Source organism: Capra hircus, chromosome 8 (assembly GCF_001704415.2).
Source record: "Capra hircus breed San Clemente chromosome 8, ASM170441v1, whole genome shotgun sequence".
NCBI classification, from domain to species: Eukaryota; Metazoa; Chordata; class Mammalia; order Artiodactyla; family Bovidae; genus Capra; species Capra hircus.
In genome coordinates, this window is record NC_030815.1 from 11641311 (window position 1) to 11668010 (window position 26700).

Genomic DNA, 26700 nt, shown 5'->3' on the forward strand with positions numbered 1-26700 from the left:
GTACCTCATGGAAGCTATCAAATGCGCTGCTGTCCGCTGCACTTAAACTTGTATCTGTATCCGCAGTTATCCCTCTGTCTTTTCCTCCAGTCCAGAAACAATGAAGGGTTCTCCTTCTATTGCAGGGCACTTCTCACCTCCCTTTGTCTTTGACACTCCTTTCCGTGATTCCAAGATGACCTTTCTTTGTTATTCCCTTTGTTTCTCATATCCACATTGCTGCTTTTGCACTGGGCTATTCTTGCAGTAAATAAATGTAATCAGTAAATGTGATCATCTCTCTCTTATCCTGAAACTATTTCTCCTTGGACTCCAGATTTGCCTTCAGTCTTTTGCTTCCTATCTTATCCATGCTTTTTAACATTACTAGCACTGCTTCTCCTGTTCCAGCTTCCTCTTCCACCTGTTGCATCCTGGGCTCTGCCTCCACCACTCCATTGAGATGCTCTCCCTCAGGTTCAAAAACTCCTTAATTGCCATATCTAATGGACAGTTTTCAAGACTATTTTGCCGGACTTCTCAGTTGTATTTACTTCTTTTTTGAAACTCTACACCCTTGGGTATCATGAAATTGTACTCTGTTGGTTCCTCTTCTGCTTCTCAGACTATTTTTCTTGGTCTGCTCAATGAATTTTTTTTAAAGTAAGTGATGCATCTAAAAGAGTGATAAATGTACGCACACTGGAACTATTTTTGTTTCTTTGTCAAGCTTTTTAGGTTGGGTGTCAAATGAAAATCTTATTGTTAACTTTTGTTTTTCAGTTTAGTAGGTCATATGTTCTAATTCTAGTCAATTAACTTTTTACTTAACATTTAGCCTAGCAGAGAAAGTGTTCATCTGAATCTGTTTACCTCCTCTCTTTGCAACAATCGGGATGGGCATTAATCTGTGCCCTGAACTAGCTGAATTCAGAGTGTTCAACTCATAGGACTGAAATATATAATGCTGTGCTTTAAAATTATGCAAACCTTAGGAATCTGTAAATGGGAATTGAGTTTGAAGCCTAGAGGTAGAAAATGTGATTAAAGAGAATATGATAGCTTCTGAGATTTTTTTTTTCTGGGCAGGAGTAAAAAATAAAAGACAAATCTTATTTGCTTTTTTCTCTACCACATAAAAAGGCAACACAAAGGCTTAGAAATACAAAGTTGCTTTTGGCATTTAAATAGATTTTTGCCATATAGTACAGTAATCCTTGTTTTAGTCAGCAAAGGAGTGTGAAGGCACAAAGTTAAGGATAAATTCTTTATACATACAATTTTTTTGTTTGTTTGTTTCTGACCTTTAATGGTAAATTCTGTTAACCGCTTTTACTTTTTCTCTTTATTTAAAAAAAATTTATTGGGGTACAGTTGCTTTACAATGCTGTGTTAGTTTCAGGAAAACAGCAAAGTGAATCAGTTGTACATATACATATATCCATTCTTTATACATATGATTTTACTGCTGTGTTTGATAGAACAGAGAGAAAACATTAAATATGAATGTATTTTTTCCATCAGTATTATTATACTTTTGTTGGATAGAATGAACCTCTTAAAAGTCTAGTCTAATTTAAACCACTTTGGTCATTTAAAAAATTGTCAATGGTCATTTCATTTGTTTCAGAATGTCAAATATATAGATATTAAAAAAAAGAAAACTATCTAAATGGCTTAAAAAGAGGTCTGTGAAGGTTGATGCCAGATAAAGCAATTGTGTTTGTATTTATTCTGCATTTTATTACAAGAGATTTTGTTTCCTTTCACTTGCTCACATGAAATATGGCTGGCTGATGCCCCATAAACAGTACTAGCCTTCTGCAACTGAGAAGAGAAGTGGTAGCGTGCCTGACTAATGGCCGGTTAAAGTCTCCAATGCACAGGGATCAAATTAAATAAGGCTCTGTGTTGTCAAGATTTAGAATCTACTGCTGCACCAACATTTATTCATCTGCTTTTTATTTAGCTTCAAAGGGTTGCAGGTCAGCCGCCTCTGCTCCGGCTGCCTTCCAGGGAGGCGGAAGGGACGGGCGCATTTACAGTGCCTCGAGGTGGCGGTGTTTGACGGGCAAACCTCCACTCGCCAGTGTGATCACAAGTTGATATTCCTCTTTCTCTCCTTTTCTCTTCCTCTCTCCCTCTTTCTTTCTCTTTTTCATGCTATTTTTTAACCTCTTTTTCCCAAGAAACATTTTATTTATGTCTTTATGAATATATGTATTGTTTACTTACCTTTCCATCTCTGGAATAATGGGAGGTTCCTGAGTGACATAGGAGGGATCATTTCCTTAACATTTAATAAATGTACATAAAAGGTGATTTTTATAATACGAAGCCTCACCAAAAAGAAAGTTACATAAAATAACCAAAGACCAAATGTGATTGTAAGCCATCCTGCACTCTGTAGGAAAAAAGTGATTGGGGAGACTGACTGCACGTGCTTCCCTGGCGGGTGAGGACAGAAATGTTTCCTGGTTGGTGGTGCAGACAGCTCAGGCCGAGATCTGAAAACCTCCTCTTGGCCATTTCGCTGCTAACCTCAGAGGACATTGCCATTTTTTGCCTGGCTGACAGTTTTATTGATGGGGCTTGAGGATGAAGGAGTGCTGCTCCGGCGCTTCCAGGACTGATCGGTCTCTGCATGACTAAGGGCAGGGTAGGGGTGGGGGGGTGGGGTCAGTAATCATGGTTTCACTGATCCTGGAGGCCGGATGCATGTGGGACAGGGTTAACCTGGCCCAGTGCATTGTTCTACTCAGTCCTCCTAACTGCACTTGAAATTATAGATGCCTCTTGAGTGCCAGCATGCTGTGTAACCTTTGCTCAGCAGAGCCAAAGCTTCAGACTGTTTCATTGCCAAGATCTAGGGTCTGTCTAGGCTGCCTCCAGTTAAACTGCACCACATTTTCTTCCTGATTCCTTTTCTTTCCTCCATTTAATCCCGTTCTCTACATTTTCCATCTCGTTTCTTTGGTCTTAAATTCAGTTTCCTGTCCCCTAGATCTTTACCAGGTTCCCATTTCACCACTGATATGACCCTGGATATTATCAATTTCTGTGTTGTTTTAATTTTCATAACTTCAGTTATCAGTGAGGTGAGTACATAAAAAGCAAACACACATTACTTCTTTTGTGAGTAGCTTGTTCATGTATTATTTTATTTTTTTTCCCATTGGGAAGTCATCTTTTCTTTGTTAGTTTCTAAACGTTTTTTTTAAAAATATATTATGTACATTACATCTTTGTTAGGTGTTTCAAGTATTTTTAAAAACAATTTTCATTTTTAGTTTGTTTATGGAAACTATCTTTCTGTGTAGAAGACTTAAATCTTTATGAATTTGAATCTATTATTTCTGCTGTGATTCTTAGCTTTGTTGTCTGGTTTTCAAACCTCAATATTGTAAAATCTATTTTTGTACATTTTTTCTTTTCAAAACCATTGAGTTATTATTGACATACAAAAAGATGCACATTTTTAATATGTTAAACTTAATGAGTTTCTAAATATTGCTCTGCCATAGAAAGGAACAAAATTGTGCCATTTGCAGAGATGTGGAGGGACCTAGAGACTGTCACATGGAGTGAAGTAAATCAGAAAGAGAAAAACAAATATTTATTTAACACATATATGTGGAATCTAGAAAAATGGTACAGATGCACCTAATTGCAAAGCAGCAATAGAGACACAGACAGAGAGAACAAACGTATGGACATGGGTGGCAGGGGTTGAGGGGGAATGGGGGAAGGATAAATTCAGAGATTGACATTGACATACATACACTACTATATGAAATAGATAATTAATGAGAACCTACTGTATAGCACAAGGAACTCTTTTCAATGCTCTCTAGTGACCTAAATGGGAAGGAAATCCAGAAAAGGGGATATATGTATATGTATAGCTGATTCACTTTGCTGTACAGCAGAAATGAACACATTATAAAGCAACTATACTTCAATAAAAAAATAAACAAAGCCATAGTAAAATAGGAGAATGACTTAAAAGAATGATTTTCTACATAAGTATTTACACATGAAATTATCATCTTAATTTCTGTTGTAAACATAGCCATTACCTCCATGAGTTTTCTCTTGCCTTCTTTGTTATTTTCATTGCATTTTGTGATGAGAATGCACTATAAAATCTATCCTCTTAGGAGGTTTTAAAATATATAGTTTAGCATTATTTACTACAGGAGCTATACTGTGAAGTACATCTGTAGGACCTGGTCATCTTGTGTAACTGAAACTGTATCCTTTGCTAGGGAGTTTTTCCTTACTTAACTTTAAAATCATGAATCCATTTATTTACACATGTAAATCTCTATATGCCTTCCAAATTCACTCAATACATCTGAAAATGCTTCACCCGTTTCTGTACAGCATCCGCTGTATTATCCTTGGATGCTCACCTGTCCAGGCCTTTCCTCTGGGGATGCTGAATGCTGACTTTTCAGTGGATACTGACTGCCAACTTTCTGGCTCTCGTTCTTTCTGTGATAAATGGGCTACATTTCCTAGTGTTTGGGATACTGTGTGTTGCTTCAGAGTCTGCCCAAGCTTCCTCTGTTAAACTAATCTCGCATGTTTCAGGCTCATTAACTGTATATTCTGACAAGTTAAGTTCATTTGGGTTTCATTTGTTAATTTACTCTGCTAAGGAATTGCTCACACTCTGTGTGTGACTTTGCCCTGGTGGCCTGGGAGAATGATCATTGTTTATTATCTGAGGGTCATTTCACCAAGGGAGAAGATTTGACTTCTTCACTTTTACCTGTAACCCCAGATTTCATCTTTCTATACTTGACTTCCTGCATCTGGAAGCAAGTTTTTGAATAAAATAAAACCATCAAAGCAGTAGAGAGAACCAGTGCACTCAGGGGAGCTGGTGTTAAGATATGGATATTATAGCATATAATTTATGAAGTAACTGTTTTGAACAAAAACAGTAGTCAAATCAACATCTCTTGTGATTCAAACAGAATTATCTTTCAAGTTTTGCAGGATGCAAACTGCTAGTGTTTTAAGAATCAGATATTTAACAAAGAAGAAGCCAAAACAGATAGAAAAGAATATTTCACATCCACTTCAAGAATGCATGCTTTTGTTGGACTGAGTTCTGAAAGCGGATTGGTTTTAGTTTGAAGACCAGTATTTAAAGTGCATTTGAAAATCTGGTTTCATATTGAATTTGAGTTCTGATTCAGGGGGTAATATTGGGCATGGCCTGAGACCATACAGATTTTGTTTTGAGCTGTAGAATCTGTCCTTGTCTCTCTCTTTCTCAACACACACACACACACACACACACACACACACACACACACACACACGCGCGCGCGCGCTAGACCAGGAGTCACAGGATGAAATAACAGGACCCATTTCTGAGGTAACTGTTCTGCATGTTCTGCAGATGAAGTCCACTCTGCAGAAAATCAAACATTCTTTAGTTTTCAGCAATGCCCAAGTCTGAATAGTGTTTGAGGAAGAGAAAGAAACATAGTAGATAAAAGCATTCAACTGAAACTCTGAACCTTGCCCAGTTGTAGCCAAACACTGGCAATTCTACTTTATTGACTATGGCAAAGCCTTTGACTGTGTGGATCACAAGAAACTGAAAAATTCTTCAAGAGATGGGAATACCAGACAACCTGACCTACCTCCTGAGAAATCTGTATGCAGGTCAAGAAGCAACAGTTAGAACCAGACATGGGATAATAGACTGGTTCCAAACTGGAAAAGGAGTACGTCAAGGCTGTATATTGGCACACTGATTATTTAACTTATATACAGAATACATCATGTGAAATGCTGGGCTGGATGAAGCACAAGCTGGAATCAAGATTGCCGGGAGAAATATCAGTAACCTCAGATACGCAGATGATGCCACCCTTATGGTAGAAAGCAAAGAGGAACTAAAGAGCCCTTGATGAAAGTGAAAGAGGAGAGTGAAAAAGCTCACTTAAGACTCAACATTTGAAAAATGAAGATCATGACATCTGGTCCCATCACTTCATGGCAAATACATGGGGAAACAATGGAAACAGTGACGGACTTTATTTTCTTGGGCTCCAAAATCACTGCAGAGGTGAGTGCAGCCATGAAATTAAAAGATGCTTCCTCCTTGGAAGAAAAGCTATGACCAACCTAGACAGCATATTAAAAAGCAGAGACATTACTTTGTGGACAAAAGTCCGTCTAGTTAAAGCTATGGTTTTTCCAGTAGTCATGTATGGATGTGAGAGTTGGACCATAAAGAAAGCTGAGCGCTAAGAATTGATGCTTTTGACCTGCAGTGTTGGTGAAGGCTCTTGAGAGTCCCTTGGACAGCAAAGAGATCCAACCAGTCCATCCTAAAGGAAATCAGTCCTGAGTATTCACTGGAAGGACTGATGCTGAAGCTCCAATACTTTGGCCACCTGATGTGAAGAACTGACTCACTGGAAAAGACCCTGATGCTGGGAATGACTGAAAGCAGGAGGAGAAGGGAATGCAGAGGATGAGATGGTTGGATGGCATCACTGACTCAATGGGTATGAGTTTGAGCAAGTGCCATGAGAATGGTGAAGGACAGAGAAGCCTGGCATGCTGCAGTCCATGGGTCACAAAGAGTTGGACACAACTGAGCAACTGAACTGAACTGGCATTTCTTTGTGAGGACTTTAGAAGTCTGGGTATATCGAAGAGCCAATATCTCTGTCTTCAAACATGAGAAATGGAACAATATGAACTCAGAGATTCATGGGAGCAGAGAGAGTTACGGATTGAGGAAGCAGAAAAATATCAGAAGGATTGGGACCGGATCACAACAGCGCTATTTTCATTGTCTGCACGTAACTCCTTTTATGCATCACAGCCTTGTCATGGTGAAGGGGCTTGCCTAACCCAGTGAAGCTATGAGCCGTGCTGCTTAGGGCCACTCAAGATGAATGGGTCATAGTGAAGAGTTCTAACAAAACATGGTCCTCTGGAGGAGGAAATGGCAACCCACTATTCCCCCCATTTTTCTGAGTGAGAAGGAAGTCGAAGCTAACACTTAAACCATACCACATATTATGTGTAGTTACCTGTGCTTGTTAATTCTGCTAAATTGTCAAGTTTAATCCATTGTGTGAGGTCACTTAACATCTTATAGTTTCCTTTGTTACTATAAATTTCTTAATAGAATAATTTCTTCACAGACTGTGAAGAGAAGTGCCAGAACTTTGTTGAATCTCTGCTGATAGCTTTATGCAAGATTCTAGAGGGTGGAGCAGATTTGCATTCTACAGAGGATGGTTTGTTACTTAAGGCCTATGCGAGCATGCTAAGTTACTTCAGTCGTGTCTGACTCTCAGTAATCCCATGGACTTAGTGATCCCTGCTAGGCTCCTCTGTTCATAGGATTCTCCAGGCAAGAATACTGGAGTGGGTTGCCATGCCCTCCTCCAGGGGATCTTCCTGATCCAGGAGTCGAACACATATCTCCTGTGTCTCTTATATTGGCAGGCAGATTCTTTACCACTAGTGCCACCTGGGAAGCCCATTTAAGGCCTATGACTTGGGTTAACCTAGGAGAAAGAATTGTATGGCATTACAGGCAGTGAAGAGACTTTGTCTCATATCTAACCAAACCTGTAAGTATAAAGGAACTTGAGCTCGGGGCAATAAATGGCTTGTGCAAAGCCACCGAGGCTGCAAAGCATGGCCAGCACTGGTATGTTGATCTCCAGGTCCTACCCCTCAGTTCTTCACCTTCTGCATCTTGACTCCACCACAATTGCTTCTTCTGGCAAGGGAGAGAATCTCTCTTAATCTGCTTCTGAAATAAAATTTTCTGTGCCATTTGCAACACCCCAGAGAATAGGAACATAACAAAATCATTGTTTTGCGTTAATACTTCCATTTCCAGCTATCTCGGCAATCAATCAGAACTTTTATCTTCTTGCCTGAAGAGACAAGGACATTTAATTCACAGCAATTTCCTTTTTCCTTTCTCTCAGAGACTCTATTAAACAAAACATGATGGATCACACACAATATTTGCATGCCAGCTAAAACAGGGACAGAATGCTGCTAGAACAGAGAGGATCCTACTGTTGCCTAAACCTGACGGAGGTGAAATGGAGGTTAGCGCTGGGAAATGCTCACATTCTGCCCATGTGAGTCTTCACTCAAGGAAAGTGGCCCAATTAACAGCCAGAATGAAAACTGGAAACTGTGCTTAAAATTAATAAATTCTCATCAACAAAGATCATGTTGTTCAGTCGCTCAGTCATGTCTCACACTTTGCAACCCCACAGAAAGACTCTTTGTGGCCAGAAACAAAGATCATAGTCCTATCTAATTAAGGCTGGGCTTCCCTGGTGTCTCAGTGGTAAAGAATCCACCTGCCAGTACAGGAGACACAGGTTCAACCCCTGGTCCTGGAAGATCCCCTGAAGGAAATGGCACCCCAGTCCAGTATTCTTGCCTAAAGGACCTCAGGGACAGAGGAGCATGGTGGGCTACAGTCCACAGGGGGTCACAAAGAGTTGGACACAACTTAGAGACTGACCATCAACAATAATTAAGGGCACTTTTTGGTTTGTTTTGGCTGCTCCATGTGGCTTATGGGATCTTAGTTCCTGGACCAGGGATTGAACCCAGGCCCTCAGGCAGTGAAACGGCCAAGTCCTAACCTTTGGACTGTCAGGGAATTCCCAAGGCTAGTTGTTTTTTGATAACACTTGAATCTTAGAAAACTGATCTGGGGCATAATCTGGCCTAGAATTCCTGTTACTCTACTGGTCATTTCAGTTCATTCACTCCTTCCCATAACGATTAGAATAGAAATTTTTTGAATCTGTGTATTTATAGAGACCATTCATCTTTCCTCTTCTTCACAGTACCCGGGAATGCTTGCCTTGTATGTATTTTAGAACAACCCAATGTATCTTAACAGTATTTTTCAAATGGAGCTATTGACTGTAGTGTTGACAGGACGGACCACAAGGGCATGCCCAATCCAGCTGCTAGTTTTATGCATAGGATGATATTTCTACCTGTATTTTCTTTTCTACAGGGAGTTTATCATTTGCTTGAAAACAAGGTTAAATAGTGATGTGTTGACTTGAATGTGAGTCTCCTGCCTCTTAGTGACAAAGCTGTTTTCATTCATATATTTATTCATTTAAGAAATCTTATTGTGCTGGGGATATAAACAAGATGTGGTATCTTCCCACAAGACATTTACAGACAGGGGAGGTATTACAGATAAGTTAATACCAATAATACAGTGTGATAAACACCATTGTGAAATGAATGTGAGATTCTGTGGGAGCACAGAGAAGAGATTCAGAATGCTACTTGGGGGATTTAGGGAAATTGTTAATTTTCTTAATCCTCCCATAATGCAATTTAAGGAGAGAGTTCCAGAAAAAGTAAAATCTAAATTGCAACCTGAAGGCTGGACTGGAGTTAGCTTCGTGATGCAGTGGGGGAACCAGGCAGAGGGAATCATCTGAAATGAGAAAGCCTGGCTCATTCATGGGGAAATGTGCACTTTATGTACAGGATGACTATATATGGACAACGATGAGAGAAGTTGGAAAGAGAAATTGTTTAGGCTCTGTAAGCCATGTTAAAGATTTTGAACTTGCTATGTATTGCAGCGGGAAAATGTTGAATGATTACTGGAACATGAATGACAAAAATACCTTTAGGCTACAGAACAGTTCTTGTGTCTCAGAGGGTAAAGAATCTGCCTGCAATGCAAGAAACCCAGGTTTGATGCCTGGGTTGGGAAGATCCCCTGGAGAAGCGCATGACTATCCACTCCAGCATTCTTGCCTGGAGAATTCCATGGACAGAGGAGCCTGGTGGGCTGTAGCCCATGGGGTCGCAAAGAGCCAGACACGACTGAGCAACTAACACACAGAAGAATTATTTGGGCTAGGGTATGGGTGATAGATTAGACAAAACCAAGGAAACAGACACCCCCACGACAGCCTGGATTGTCTCCCTACAAAGTCTTTTGTCACAATTGATCAGAAAGAAACTTATTTAGGAAATGAGGAAATGTTGGAATTTCTTTTTTTTTCTTTTTCTTTTTAGTTTATTTCTTTTTAAAATATAAATTTATTTATTTTAATTGGAGGTTAATTACTTTACAATATTGTATTGGTTTTGCCATACATCAACATGAATTCACCACATGTATACACGTGTTCCCCATCCTGAACCCCCCTTCCACCTCTCTCCCCGTGCCATCCCTCTGGGTCATCTCAGTACACCAGCCCCAAGCATCCAGTATCATGCATCAAACCTGGACTGTTGATTCATTTCATATATGATATTATACATGTTTCAATGTCATTCTCCCAAATCATCCCATCCTCTCCCTCTCCCACAGAGTCCAAAAGACTATTCTATACATCTGTGTGTCTTTTGCTGTTTCACATACAGGGTTATCATTACCATCTTTCTAAATTCCATATATATGTGTTAGTATATTGTATTGGTGTTTTTCTTTCTGGCTTAGTTCACTTTGTATAATCAGCTCCAGTTTCATCCACCTCATTAGAACTGATTCAAATGTATTCTTTTTAATGGCTGAATAATACTCCATTGTGTATATGTACCACAGCGTTCTTATCCATTCATCTGCTGATGGACATCTAGGTTGCTTCCATGTCCTGGCTTGGAACATGTCCTTATAAACAGTGCTGCGATGAACATTGGGGTACACGTGTCATCTTTCAATTCTGGTTTTCTTGGTGTGTATGCCCAGCAGTGGGATTGCTAGGTCATAAGGCAGTTCTATTTCCAGTTTTTTAAGGAATCTCCACACTGTTCTCCATAGTGGCTGTACTAGTTTGCATTCCCACCAACAGTGTAAGAGGGTTCCCTTTTCTCCACACACTCTCCTGCATTTATTGTTGTAGACTTTGCTTGAATTCTACCAAAAATTTAAAGAAGAGCTAACACCTATCCTACTCAAACTCTTCCAGAAAATTGCAGAGGAAGGTAAACTTCCAAACTCATTCTATGAGGCTACCATCACCATAATACCAAAACCTGACAAAGATGCCACACACACACAAAACAAACAAACAAACAAACAAAAAAACTACAGGCCAATATCACTGATGAACATAGATGCAAAAATCCTTAACAAAATTCTAGCAATCAGAATCCAACAACACATTAAAAAGATCATACACCATGACCAAGTGGGCTTTATTCCAGGGATGCAAGGATTCTTCAATATCTGCAAATCAATCAATGTAATACACATTAACAAATTGAAAAATAAAAGCCATATGATTATCTCACTAGATGCAGAGAAAGCCTTTGATAAAATTCAACATCCATTTATGATAAAAACTCTCCAGAAAGCAGGAATAGAAGGAACATACCTCAACATAATAAAAGCTATATATGACAAACCCACAGCAAACATTATCCTCAGTGGTGAAAAATTGAAAGCATTTCCCCTAAAGTCAGGAACAGGAAAAGGGTGCCCACTTTCACCACTACTATTCAACATAGTTCTGCAAGTTTTGGCCACAGCAGTCAGAGCAGAAAAAGAAATAAAAGGAATCCAAATTGGAAAAGAAGAAGTAAAACTCTCACTGTTTGCAGATGACATGATCCTCTACATAGAAAACCCTAAAGACTCCACCAGAAAATTACTAGAGCTAATCAATGAATATAGTCAAGTTGCAGCATGTAAAATCAACACACAGAAATCCCTTGCATTCCTGTACACTAACAATGAGAAAATAGAGAAATTAAGGAAACAATGCCATTCACCATTGCAACGAAAAGAATAAAAAAGTTAGGAATATATCTACCCAAAGAAACAAAAGACCTATATATAGAAAGCTATAAAACACTGGTGAAAGAAATCAAAGAGGACACTAATAGATGGAGAAATATACCATGTTCATGGATTGGAAGAATCAATGTAGTGAAAATGAGTATACTACCCAAAGCACTCTATAGATTCAATGCAATCCCTATCAAGCTACCAGCAGTATTTTTCACAGAGCTAGAACAAATAATTTCACAATTTGTATGGACATACAAAAAAATCTCGAATAGCCAAAGCAATCTTGAGAAAGAAGAATGGAACTGGAGGAATCCACCTGCCTGACTTCAGGCTCTACTGCAAAGCCACTGTCATCAAGACAGTACGGTACTGGCACAAAGACAGAAATATAGATCAATGGAACAAAATAGAAAGCTCAGAGATAAATCCACATACCTATGAACACCTTATTTTCGACAAAGGAGGCAAGAATATACAATGGATTAAAGACAATCTCTTTAACAAGTAGTGCTGGGAAAACTGGTTAACCATTTGTAAAAGAATGAAACTAGAATACTTTCTAACACCATTCACAAATGTTGGAATTTCTATTGATTTGGTAACCATGCTTCATAGTCTTTCCAGATTCCCAGAGTAGAATACCTTCCCCAGGGTGGGAAGGTTGTGCCAGTAGATATTTCCCATCTTGCTTCAGGGAATCTTCAGCTCATCCTGTCCTCAGTCCCCTCTATGTTCTGGCTGGTGATTACTGTTCTGGTAGCAATACTCACAGCTCTTTTCCCTTTTTAAACATTCCTTATTATATGTCTCTTACTCATGGTTCTTGATTTTAATTTGTTATCTACTTAAGGAAGGAGGCAGGAGGGGCTGTAGCCATTGGGCCTCCTCCTCAGCTCTGAAGGGCGCCGAGCAGGGAGGCAGTGCAGTGTAGTGCACTGGGAGTGGGGCAGCGCGCTGAGCCTGCCATGGGCAAATCAGCCTCCAAGCAGTTTAACGACGAGGTCCTGAAGGCCCACAATGAGTACTGGAAGCAGCATGGTGTCCCCCAACTGAAGCTCTGCAAGAAGCTCAACCGGGAGGCTCAGCAGTATTCAGAGGCCCTGGCCAGCACGAGGATCCTCAAGCACAGCCCAGAGTCCAGTTGTGGCCAGTGTGGTGAGAACTTGGCATGGGCATCCTACGATCAGACAGGAAAGGAGGTGGCTGATAGATGGTACAGTGAAATCAAGAACTACAACTTTCAGCAGCCTGGCTTCACCTCTGGGACAGGACACTTCACAGCCATGGTATGGAAGAATATAAAGAAGATGGGAGTGGGGAAGGCGTCTGCAAGTGACCGGTCCTCTTTTGTGGTGGCCAGATACTTCCCAACAGGGAATGTCATCAACCAGGGCTTCTTTGAGGAAAATGTCCTGCCTCCAAAGAAGTAATTTGTCCAGTGGAATGGGAAGGTGGCAGACTTAAGAACCTGGATATGAAGTGCCTAGAACAACAAAACTCAGCTGTGTGTCTGTCCCTGTGGGTGTGTGTGATGCTGAGTCTCTTGCACACACACTTGGTTAGACAGCTGTGCATGAAATCATTCTCATCAAAGAAATGAGCATACAAAGCCTTTATCTCGATGATTCCCTAGGCTGCAATTATTTGGACTTTGAGGGGAAAAACTCAAATTTTTAAACTTGAAAAAAATTTTTTAAAGCAAAAAAAAAAAAAAAAAAAAAGGAAGGAGGCTTTATGCAATCCCAAGCCTATGGGCCTTCCAGTGACTTTTCAAAGATTGCTCATCCTTTCCCAAATTGTAGATTGGCCATCCTTTCCCCAATCCTTTCTCTGTACAGTGGGATCCACCTGAGGATGCATTATGCTGCTGCTGCTGCTAAGTCATGTCAGTTGTGTCCAACTCTATGCGACCCCATAGATGGCAGCCCACCAGGCTTCCCCGTCCCTGGGATTCTTCAGGCAAGAACACTGGAGTGGGTTGCCATTTCCTTCTCCAATGCAGGAAAGTGAAAAGTGAAAGTGAAGTCGCTCAGTTTTGTCCCACTCTTAGGAACCCCATGGACTGCAGCCTACCAGGCTCCTCCATCCATGGGATTTTCCAGGCAAGAGTACTGGAGTGGGGTGCCATTGCCTTCTCCATGCGTTCTGCTAAGTGAACATATATGGGAAGTAAATAGTCTCCAGTCATATTGCCTACTTCACTAGCTCCTTGCTGCCCATGACAGGCCCACCATCATGCCATTTTGTAGAGACCAACACTGCTCTCAGGAACAAGCCTCATGCAGGTCACATCAGGGGATGATTTGTTTTGGCCCCATTCACTTTCTTTCTTTTTTGCAAACATTTCAATTTATTTATTTATATTTTTCCATCATGGTTTATCACAGGATATTGAATATAGTTCCCTGTGCTATACAGTAGGACCTTGTTGTTTATCCATTCTAAATGTACTAGTTTGCATCTACCAACTCCAGATTCCCAGTCCATCCTTCTCCCTTCCTCCCTCCCCCTTAGCAACCACAACTCTGTTCTCTATGTCTGAGAGTCTGCTTCTGTTTTGTAGGTAGGTTCATTTGTGCCATATTTTAGAGTCCACATACAAGTGATAGCATATGGTAATTTTCTTCCTCTTTCTGACATATTTCACTTAGTATAATAATCTCTAGTTGCACCCATGTTGCTGCAATTGTTGTCCCCGTTCAATTTCAATGCTAATGTGAGTTTGAATTTAGAGGCCAAGATGGATCACTTCTAAAGTCAAGAGCTGGTGGCTTGGGACTTCCTTGGAGGTCCAGTGGTAAAAAATCCACCTTGCAATCAGGAAACGTGATCCTTGGCCAGGGAACTAAGATCGCATATGCCACATAGTACCTAAACCTGTGCACTGCAACTACTGAGCCTGCAGGCTGCAACAAGAGAGTGTGTGTGCTACACTGAAGATTCTGCATGATGCAATGAAGATCCTGTGTGCCTCAACTAAGACCTGATACAGCCAAAAAAAAGAGAGAGAGAGAGAGAGAGAGAGAGAGAGAGAGAGATGGTGGCTTATATACATTCCAGGAGGAGCTTAGAGAGTAACCTGACAAGGAGGGGGTGATAGGAGGGCTGAAGAAGGTCTTTGGAGCTGCCAGGACCTCCTTTTCCCATGACTACTTTTATTTCAGACAATTTCCTGTATTGAACAGAAAGTGTTAATTCCTACCTTCCAACATAGGTGTTCACATTGACCCTAGAGTTGATCAGATCTCAAAGTTCGTATCCCCCTCCATGTCACTCACTAAGGTTATTGTCTCACAGATACACAGATTTGACATTTATCCACCTAGATACCAGAAACAAGCCCAGGATATGCCCATTGTTCTCCAAGGAAACCTTTTAGGCAAAGCCATCCTGGGATCCCACACTTGTTTCCCCAGAACCTATAATCTTTGTTCAGCTAACATTTCCTGACTTGAATTAAACTTTCAAAGATGTGAATGGCTCGAAATCTCCACATGCAGCTTGCATCTTGCAGACAGTCCCCATGCTGATGGTGCACTGTTGTGGGGTAGGTAGGGAGGAGGCCTGCTATTTGGGACCCAGAGGTGGCACCGGCTCTAGGCTGACAGGGGCCTATCAAGGTGAAGGTGATGGATGGATTTGCACAAGGGAGGCAGTTATTTTAATAAGGATTAACTGAGTTAGCTCAGAATAACCAGCTGCTTGTCTCCACAGGGAGCACCATTTGACATAAATGAAGACAAGGACAATGATTGAGCCTGAAAGAGAGTTAATTGAAAAGGAGTAACTTGCTCTGATCTGCAGATTGAGCTCCTTAGGAGGATTCAGGGGAGCCAGAGTGAGTGAAATGGTTTTACATGCAGGAATTTCCCTGGAAGATGCAGACACTGTTACTCGATTGACCTCAAATCAAGAAAAGGCCAACATCACAGCAGCTCAAAGGGTGTTAGTTTCCTGGGGATGCATCTCTTAATTGCAATGTTCATTAAAGTGGTGCCTTTTAAAAAAAATTTTAGAGTTAGACAAGCTTTTAAAAAATATCAAAGGCAAGGAGAATGAAAGAGTGGGGAGTTAAGTATTTAACTCTTCTTCATCTAACAAATGGAAGAAGGCAATGGCAACCCACTCCAGTACTCTTGCCTGGAAAATCCCATGGATGGAGGAGACTGGTAAGCTACAGTCTATGGGATCTTGAAGAGTTGGATATGACTGAGCACCTTCACTTTCACTTTTCACTTTCATGCATTGGAGAAGGAAATGGCAACCCATTCCAGTATTCTTGCCTGGAGAATCCCAGGGACAGAGGAGCCTGGTGGGCTGCCGTTTATGGGGTCACACAGAGTTGGACACGACTGCTGCGACTTAGCAGCAGCAGCCAGCAGGCAGCAGCAGCAGCAGCAGCCAGCAGCAGCAGCAGCAGCAGCAGCAGCATCTAACAAAATGTCTTCAGCTTTTGGATTGAAAGATAGTTTTGTTCAGTTGAGGAACCATTTCTCTATTAATTCTTCTGGAAATCAAGAATTAATAAGCATCTGTTGAGAGAAGCTGGTATTGATTTTTCTCTTGATGAGTATGAGCTACATACCATACATTTTCTACTATGTTATTCAGATCTCTGCTCAAATGTCATCTCTTCAGACAAGCTGTATGGGACCAATCACTCTGTCTACATGAGAGCCCCATCATTCTCTATCAATAATTACCCCGACACATTTTTTTTAAAATAATATCAATGATATTATATTGAGCTTTCCTGGTGGCTCAGTGGTAAAGAATCTGCCAGCAATGCAGGAGACCCAGGTTTGATCTCTGTGTCAGGAAGATCCCCTGGAGGAGGAAGGCATGGCAACCCACTCCATGGGTGTTCTTGCCTGGAGAATTTCATGGATAGAGGAGTCTGGTGAGCTATAGTCCATGGGGTCACGAAGAGTCGGATATTACTAAGCGACACTCACTCACTCATGATGTTATACTGTATTCTTATTTTTCTTTCTAGCCTGGGTGACTGTGACTTTCATGAAGGCAGGAACTTTGTTTAGGTTACTACTGTATCTTTAGTACCTAAAATAGCGTTTGTCACTATTAAAAACGAATGACCAAGTACCCTGGGCAGGAATTTTTGTGTTTATTTCTAGTATGCTATATTCACTTTTTATTTCCTTGTGTGGAAAGCTATTTTATTGCAGATTTTAAAGTTCTTTTATGAAGAAACAATAACAACAAAGAGATAAAAGTACTATTCACAATAAACAACAGGAAAGCTGGTCCCAGTGGGGGAAGAAACACCAAAAATTAACAGCTGAAGAAATAAAGTGTCACAGAAATGAGCAGCCTAAATAAAAGTATACCACGAAACTAAGTTAGGTGAAGTGAACTATGTAAGAGCCATGGCATAAATTTCATCATACAATTGGTATATATGATTCTGTTAGGTGATCAATGAACCCTGTGGCTAGTCCTTCACTTTTTATTGAACTGTTTATTGAGATAATTATAGATTCACATGCATTTGTAAGGATTCATAAAGAAAGATCCTGGGAGCTTTAATGCCAACAGGACTGGTCAAGTGCCACCTATCTTTAAGGGCAGAGAGCCACACTGTTAATTTTAAGAAATGAAAAAAGGACAGTTCCAATGTAGGATAACATCATAGGGGGCTCCTGAACTCACATCCTCCTATGCACACGAAACCTATAGTTACACATGGAGCTGCTGCTGCTGCTGCTGCTGCTAAGTCACTTCAGTCGTGTCTGACTCTGTGCAACCCCAGAGACAGCAGCCCACCAGGCTCCCCCGTCCCTGGGATTCTCCAGGCAAGAACACTGGAGTGGGTTGCCAGTTCCTTTTCCACACATGGAGCAGTTCCCTCCAAAAGAAATCCAGAAACTAGCTGAATGACTCCTGCACATCATGAATGGAAAAATACCCACATCAAGAAGGGTTGGACAGGCTGAGATACACTCTTACTCTAACCCTTCCCCTGGTTCAGTCACCTACACTTGAGTGGGATCTTACAACTCCCAGTTTCTCCTTGAGGAGCAAAGGACTTGGACTCAATATTAAACAACCCAGCATTTAAAAACTGCCACCTGGGAGACAGGTCCCTCAGCTCAGAAAGCCAATGCGACTTGATGTCTCAGAGACTCACAAGGCTATAGCAAGCCAAGAACCAGTTTTATTTAAATGTATTTATTTTTAATTAGAGGATAATTGCTCTACAATGTTGTATTGGTTTCTTCCATTCATCAACATGAATTAGCCATAGGTATACATTATGTCCCCTTCTTCTTGAACCTTCCTCTCATCTCCCTTCCCATCTCACCCCTCTAGATTGTCACAGAGCCATGGTTTGAGTTCCCTGACACATACAGCAAATTCCCACTGGCTATCTATTTTACATATTATAGTGTATACGTTTCCATGTTACTCTCTCCGTTCTTCCCACTCTCTCCTTCTCCCTCTCTCTCCGCAGTTCTTTTCTTTAAATCTGCATCTCCATTGCAGCCCTGCAAACAGGTTCATCAGTACCATTTTTATAGATTCCATATATATGCATTAATATATGATATTTTTCTCTTTCTGACTTTACTCTGTTATGACCAACCTAGACAGCATATTATTATTTTTTTTTTTTGAGTTTATTTTTATTTATTTATTTATTTATTACGTTTATTTTATGTTTATTTATTTTTTTTTTCTTACATGCGTTCCCAAACATGAACCCCCCTCCCACCTCCCTCCCCACAACATCTCTCTGGGTCATCCCCATGCACCTGCCCCAAGCAAGCTGCACCCTACGTCAGACATGGACTGGCGATTCAATTCTTACATGACAGTATACATGTTAGAATTCCCATTCTCCCAAATCGTCCCACCCTCTCCCTCTCCCTCTGAGTCCAAAAGTCCGTTATACACATCTGTGTCTTTTTTCCTGTCTTGCATACAGGGTCGTCATTGCCATCTTCCTAAATTCCATATATATGTGTTAGTATACTGTATTGGTGTTTTTCTTTCTGGCTTACTTCACTCTGTATAATTGGCTCCAGTTTCATCCATCTCATCAGAACTGATTCAAATGAATTCTTTTTAACGGCTGAGTAATACTCCATTGTGTATATGTACCACAGCTTTCTTATCCATTCATCTGCTGATGGACATCTAGGTTGTTTCCATGTCCTGGCTATTATAAACAGTGCTGCGATGAACATTGGGGTACATGTGTCTCTTTCAATTCTGGTTTCCTCGGTGTGTATGCCAGAAGTGGGATTGCTGGGTCATAAGGTAGTTCTATTTGCAATTTTTTAAGGAATCTCCACACTGTTCTCCATAGTGGCTGTACTAGTTTGCATTCCACCAACAGTGTAGGAGGGTTCCCTTTTCTCCACACCCTCTCCAGCATTTATTGCTTGCAGATTTTTGGATCGCAGCCATTCTGACTGGTGTGAAGTGGTACCTCATTGTGGTTTTGATTTGCATTTCTCTAATAATGAGTGATGTTGAGCATCTTTTCATGTGTTTTGTTAGCCATCCGTATGTCTTCTTTGGAGAAATGTCTGTTTAGTTCTTTGGCCCATTTTTTGATTTGGTCGTTTATTTTTCTGGAATTGAGCTGCAGAAGTTGCTTGTATATTTTTGAGATTAGTTGTTTGTCAGTTGTTTCATTTGCTATTATTTTCTCCCATTCAGAAGGCTGTCTTTTCACCTTGCTTATATTTTCCTTTGTTGTACAGAAGCTTTTAATTTTAATTAGATCCCATTTGTTTATTTTTTGCTTTTATTTCCAGAATTCTGGGAGGTGGATCATAGAGGATCCTGCTGTGATTTATGTCTGAGAGTGTTTTGCCTATGTTCTCCTCTAGGAGTTTTATAGTTTCTGATCTTACATTTAGATCTTTAATCCATTTTGAGTTTATTTTTGTGTACGGTGTTAGAAAGTGATCTAGTTTCATTCTTTACAAGTGGTTGACCAGTTTTCCCAGCACCACTTGTTAAAGAGATTGTCTTTACTCCATTGTATATTCTTGCCTCCTTTGTCAAAGATAAGGTGTCCATATGTGTGTGGATTTATCTCTGGGCTTTCTATTTTGTTCCATTGATCTATATGTCTGTCTTTGTGCCAGTACCATACTGTCTTGATGACTGTGGCTTTGTAGTAGAGCCTGAAGTCAGGCAAGTTGATTCCTCCAGTTCCATTCTTCTTTCTCAAGATTGCTTTGGCTATTCGAGGTTTTTTGTGTTTCCATACAAATCTTGAAATTATTTGTTCTAGTTCTGTGAAAAATGTGGCTGGTAGCTTGACAGGGATTGCATTAAATTTGTAAATTGCTTTGGGTAGTATACTCATTTTCACTATATTGATTCTTCTGATCCATGAACATGGTATATTTCTCCATCTATTAGTGTCCTCTTTGATTTCTTTCATCAGTGTTTTATAGTTTTCTATATATAGGTCTTTAGTTTCTTTAGGTAGATATATTCCTAAGTATTTTATTCTTTTCGTTGCAATGGTGAATGGAATTGTTTCCTTAATTTCTTTTTCTACTTTCTCATTATTCGTGTATAGGAATGCAAGGGATTTCTGTGTGTTGATTTTATATCCTGCAACTTTACTATATTCATTGATTAGGTCTAGTAATTTTCTGGTGGAGTCTTTAGGGTTTTCCATGTAGAGGATCATGTCATCTGCAAACAGTGAGAGTTTTACTTCTTCTTTTCCAATTTGGATTCCTTTTATTTCTTTTTCTGCTCTGATTGCTGTGGCCAAAACTTCCAGAACTATGTTGAATAGTAGCGGTGAAAGTGGACACCCTTGTCTTGTTCCTGACTTTAGGGGGAATGCTTTCAATTTTTCACCATTGAGGATAATGTTTGCTGTGGGTTTGTCATATATTGCTTTTATTATGTTGAGGTATGTTCCTTCTATTCCTGCTTTCTGGAGAGTTTTTATCATAAATGGATGTTGAATTTTGTCAAAGGCCTTCTCTGCATCTATTGAGATAATCATATGGTTTTTATTTTTCAATTTGTTAATGTGGTGAATTACATTGATTGATTTGCGGATATTGAAGAATCCTTGCATCCCTGGGATAAAGCCCACTTGGTCATGGTGTATGATCTTTTTAATGTGTTGTTGGATTCTGATTGCTAGAATTTTGTTGAGGATTTTTGCATCTATGTTCATCAGTGATATTGGCCTGTAGTTTTCCTTTTTTGTGACATCTTTGTCAGGTTTTGGTATTAGGGTGATGGTGGCCTCATAGAATGAGTTTGGAAGTTTACCTTCCTCTGCAATTTTCTGGAAGAGTTTGAGGAGGATAGGTGTTAGCTCTTCTCGAAATTTTTGGTAGAATTCAGCTGTGAAGCCGTCTGGACCTGGGCTTTTGTTTGCTGGAAGATTTCTGATTACCATTTCAATTTCCTGTGCTTGTGATGGGTCTGTTAAGATTTTCTATTTCTTCCTGGTTCAGTTTTGGAAAATTGTACTTTTCTAAGAATTTGTCCATTTCTTCCACGTTGTCCATTTTATTGGCATACAACTGCTGATAGTAGTCTCTTATGATCCTTTGTATTTCTGTGTTGTCTGTTGTGATCTCTCCATTTTCATTTCTAATTTTATTGATTTGATTTTTCTCTCTTTGCTTCTTGATGAGTCTGGCTAATGTTTGTCAATTTTATTTATCCTTTCAAAGAACCAGCTTTTGGCTTTGTTGATTTTTTGGCTATGGTCTCTTTTGTTTCTTTTTGCATTTATTTCTGCCCTAATTTTTAAGATTTCTTTCCTTCTACTAACTCTGGGGTTTCTCCAACTCTTCCTTTTCTAGTTGCTTTAGGTTGCAGAGTTAGGTTATTTATTTGACTTTTTTTCTTGTTTCTTGAGGTAATGCCTGTATTGCTATGAACTTTCCTCTTAGCACTGCTTTTATAGTGTCCCACAGGTTTTGGGTTGTTGTTTTTCATTTTCATTAGTTTCTATGCATATTTTGATTTCTTTTGTGATTTCTTCTGTGATTTGTTGGTTATTCAGAAGTGTGTTGTTCAACCTCCATATGTTGGAATTTTTAATAGTTTTTCTCCTGTAATTGAGATCTAATCTTAATGCATTATGGTCAGAAAAGATGCTTGGAATGATTTCGATTTTTTTGAATTTATCAAGTTTAGATTTATGGCCCAGGATGTGATCTATCCTGGAGAAGGTTCCATGAGCACTTGAAAAAAAAGTGAAATCATTGTTTTGGGGTGAAATGTCCTATAGATATCAATTAGGTCTAACTGATCTAATGTATCATTTAAAGTTTGCGTTTCTTTGTTAATTTTCTGTTTAGTTGATCTGTCCATAGGTGTGAGTGGGGTATTAAAGTCTCCCACTATTATTGTGTTATTGTTGATTCCCCTTTCATACTTGTTAGCATTTGTCTTACATATTGCGGGCTCCTATATTGGTGCATATATATTTATAATTGTTATATCTTCTTCTTGGATTGTTCCTTTGATCATTATGTAGTGCCTTCTTTGTCTCTTTTCACAGCCTTTGTTTTAAAGTCTATTTTATCGGATATGAGTATTGCCACTCCTGCTTTCTTTTGGTCTCTATTTGCGTGGTATATCTTTTTCCAGCCCTTCACTTTCAGTCTGTATGTGTCCCTTGTTTTGAGGTGGGTCTCTTGTAGCAGCATATAGAGGGGTCTTGTTTTTGTATCCATTCGGCCAGTCTCTGTCTTTTGGTTGGGCGTTCAACCCATTTACGTTTAAGGTAATTATTGATAAGTGTGATCCCGTTACATTTACTTTATTGTTTTGGGTTCGAGTTATACACCCTTTTTCGTGTTTCCTGTCTAGAGAATATCCTTTAGAATTTGTTGGAGAGCTGGTTTGGTGGTGCTGAATTCTCTCAGCTTTTGCTTGTCTGTAAAGCTTTTGATTTCTCCTTCGTATTTGAATGAGATCCTTGCTGGGTACAGTATTCTGGGCTGTAGGTTATTGTCTTTCATCACTTTAAGTATGTCTTTGCCATTCCCTCCTGGCCTGAAGAGTTTCTATTGAAAGATCAGCTGTTATCCTAATAGGGAATCCCCTTGTGTGTTATTTGTTGTTTTTTCCCTTGCTGCTTTTAATATTGTTCTTTGTGTTTTGATCTTTGTTAATTTGATTAATATGTGTCTTGGGGTGTTTCGCCTTGGGTTTATCCTATTTGGAACTCTCTGTGGTTTCTTGTACTTGGGTGATTATTTCCTTCCCCATTTTAGGGAAGTTTTCAACTATTATCTCCTCAAGGATTTTCTCATGATCTTTCTTTCTGTCTTCTTCTTCTGGGACTCCTATAATTCGAATGTTTGGAGCGTTTCTATTGTCCTGGAGGTCTCTGAGATTGTCCTCATTTCTTTTAATTCGTGTGTTCTTGTTTTCCTCTCTGATTCATTTATTTCTACCATTCTATCTTCTGTTTCACTAATCCTATCTTCTGCCTCCGTTATTCTACTAATTGTTGCCTCCAGAGTGTTTCTGATCTCATTTATTGCATTATTCATTATATTTTTGACTCTTTTTTATTTCTTCTAGGTCCTTGTTAAACCTTTCTTGCATCTTCTCAATCCTTGTCTCTAGCCTATTTATCTGTGATTCCATTTTGGATTTCAAGATTTTGGATCATTTTCACTATCAATATTCGGGAATTCCTTCTCCGGTAGATTCCCTACTTCTTCCACTTTTGTTTGGTTTGGTGGGGCAACTCTCCTGTTCCTTTACCTGCTGTGTATTCCTCTGTCTCTCATCTTGGTTATATTGCTGCGTTTGGGGTGGCCCTTTTTATATTCTGGGAATTTGTGGAGTTCTCTTTATTATGGAGCTTCCTCACTTTGGGGTGGGGTTTCTATCAGTGGCTTGTCAAGGTTTCCTGGTTAGGGGAGGCTTGTGTTGGAGTTTTGGTGGGTGGAGCTGGGTTTCTTCTCTCTGGAGTGCAATGGAGTGACCCGTAATGGGTTACGAGACATCAAAGGTTTTGGGATAATTTTGAGCTGCCTGTATATTGAAGCTCAGGGGAGTGTTCCTGTGTTGCTGGGAGAATTTGCGTGGTATGTCTTGTTTTGGAATTTGTTGGCCCTTAGGTGGAACTTGGTTTCGGTGTAGGTATGAAGGCATTAGATGGGCTCCTATTGCTTAATGTTCCCTGAATTCAAGAGTTCTCTAATGTTTTCAGGCTTTGGATTTAAGCCTCCTGCTTCTGGTTTTCAGTTTTATTTTTACAGTAGCCTCTAGACTTCTCCATCTATACAGCACTGATGATAAAACATCTAGGTTAAAGATGAAAAGTTTCTCCACATTGAGGGACACTCAGAGAGGTTCACTGAGTTATAAGGAGAAGAGAAGATGGAGGGGGTAGTTAGAGGTAACTGGAATGAGATGCGGTGAGATCAAAAGAGAAGAGAGCAAGCTAGCCAGTAGTCACTTCCTTATGTGCGCTCTATAGTCTGGACCGCTCAGAGGTATTTACAGAGTTATACGGGGAAGAGGAGAGGGAGGAAGTAGACAGAGGTGACCAGGAGGATCAGAGAGAGGAATGAGTAGGAGAGAGACAAATCCTGCCAGTAACCTGTTCCTTAGGTGTTCTCCACTGTCTGGAACACACAGAGATTCACAGAGTTGGATAGAGGAGAGATGGGGGAGAAAAGAGACAGAGGCCACCTGGTGGAGAAAAAGGAGAGTCCAGAGGAGGAGAGAGTGGTCAAGCCAGTAATCTCGCTCTCAGGTAAACTGGGATAGTGAAGTTTGGGTTTTTAAATGTACAAAATTGACCACAAAAACCTAAGAGCAAAGATTAAAAATCTAGAGTAGAGGTTGGATTTTCAAAGATACAATATTAGAGAGAAGCAGAAGGAAAAAGGAAGAAAGAAAGAAAAAAAAAAAAAAAAAAAAAAAAAATTATTAAAAAACAAACAAACAAACAAAAAAAAAAAAAAAAAGCCATCAACAACCATCCAAAGACTGTATATGGTGTTTGCCTTAAAAAAAAAAAAGGAAAAAAAAAAGTCTTTTTTAAAACAAACAAAAAATATAGTAATAATAGGTTATAGAAATAAAAATTAGAGGGGAAATAGAAGACTTAACAATTAAAAAAAAGTTAGAAAAAAAAGCAAAAAAAAAAAAAAAAAGGAATGATTTTAAAAATATCTGGCCCTTTCTGGTGTAATGGGCCGTGTGGGATCACTTCCAAGGTGGTTCCCTCTGTTTAACTTCTTCTGTTTGCTGGCTTTTTAGGCTCACTAGTTTAGTTGCGCTGTGGGAGGGGGGCTGCTGCTAACAAATAGCACTGTCGTGTGCACGCAGTATCTCTGCCCGGCTTGACCTGTCCTTTCTCGCGGCGCACAAACCGCTCCAGCTCTAGGATGCTCAGCCGGGAACCGTCTGGGGCCGGCCCTAGGCTGCGTGCACTTCCCCGGTCCAAGCGCTCAGGTTCGGCGCTCAGGCAGCCCTCAGAGGCACAGATTCGGCTGGAACTGCGCTTTGTGCCCTTCCCAGGTCCGAGTAGCTCAGGAGTTTGGCGAGCGCGATCGCCGCGGCTTGTCACCTTTTCTGCCGCTGCTGCTCAGCTTTCTGGGCGGACCGCTGGCGCACCCCGTGCGGTAGATTGTGACTGTCCAGCACCCCCAGAAGTCTTAGCAAAGGAGCTTGCTTGCAGTTAGGTCCGAGTCTGCAATTGCCCCTTTCCAGTCCTTACGGCTCTGGCTGCCTGTCCCCGGCGGGGGATGGTCTGCAGCCGGCTTTTTCCCGTTCCGTCCTTTGTTCTGTGCTCGGTCCTGGCGGGTGTCTTATGTTCGAGCTTTTCGCGTGGTAGCTATCCCACAGTCTGGTTTGCTAGCCCAAGTTAGATCGTTCTGGTTGCGCGTGGGGCGTTCCTGCCCGATTCTTACAAAGCTCTGCAGCCCGCGCCTCCCGCGTCCCTGCCCTGCCCCCACTTCCCAATGGCGGATGCAGGCGTCTGTGCTGCTTTTCCGCTGGGGAGTTACTGTTGGGCTTGTAATCTGTTGGTTTTAATTATTTATCTATTTTTCCTTCCTGTTATGTTGCCCTCTGTGTTTCCAAGGCTCGCCACAGACTCGGCAGGGAGAGTGTTTCCTGGTGTTTGGAAACCTCTCTTCTTAAAATTCCCTTCCCGGGACGGGCTTCCCTTCCCGGGACGGAGCTCCCTCCCCACCTCCTTTGTCTCCTTTTTCGTCTTTTATATTTTTTCCTACCTGTTTTTGAAGACAATGATCTGCTTTTCTGGTTGCCTGATGTCCTCTGCCAGCCTACAGAAGTTGTTTGTGAAGTTTGCTCGGCGTTGAAATGTTCTTTTGAGGAATTTGTGAGGGAGAAAGTGGTCTTGCCGTCCTATTCCTCCCCATCTTTTCCCTTTCTCCCCCTGGCAGGCAGGGTCTGTAGCCATTGGGCCTCCTCCTCAGCTCTGAAGGGCGCCGAGGCAGGGAGCAGTGCAGTGTAGATGCCTGCGGAGTGGAGGGCAGCTGCGCTGAGGCCTGCCATGGGCAAATCAGCCTCAAGGCATTTAACGACGAGCGTCCTGAAGCGCCCACAATGTGTACTGGGAAAGCAGCATTGGGTCCCCCACTGAAGCTCTCAAGAAGCTCAACCGGTGAAGGCTCAAGCAGTATCAGAGCCCTGGCCAGCACGAGGATCCTCAAGCACAGCCCAGAGTCCAGTTGTGGCCCTAAGTGTGGTTGAGAACTTGGCAATGGGCATCTACGATAGACAGGAAAGGAGGTGGCTGATTAATGCGTACAGTGAAATCAAGAAATACAACTCTTCGCAGCCTGGCTTCACCATCTGGGACAGGACACTTCACAGCCATGGTATGGAAGAATTATAAAGAAGATGGGAGTGGGGAAGGCGTCTGCAAGTGACGTGGGTCTCTTTTGTGGTGTGCCAGATACTTT

General features: G+C 40.8%; 1 pseudogene; it reads left to right on the forward strand.

Annotated features, from left to right (window-relative positions):
• Positions 12735-13266, forward strand: LOC108636609 (annotated as a pseudogene).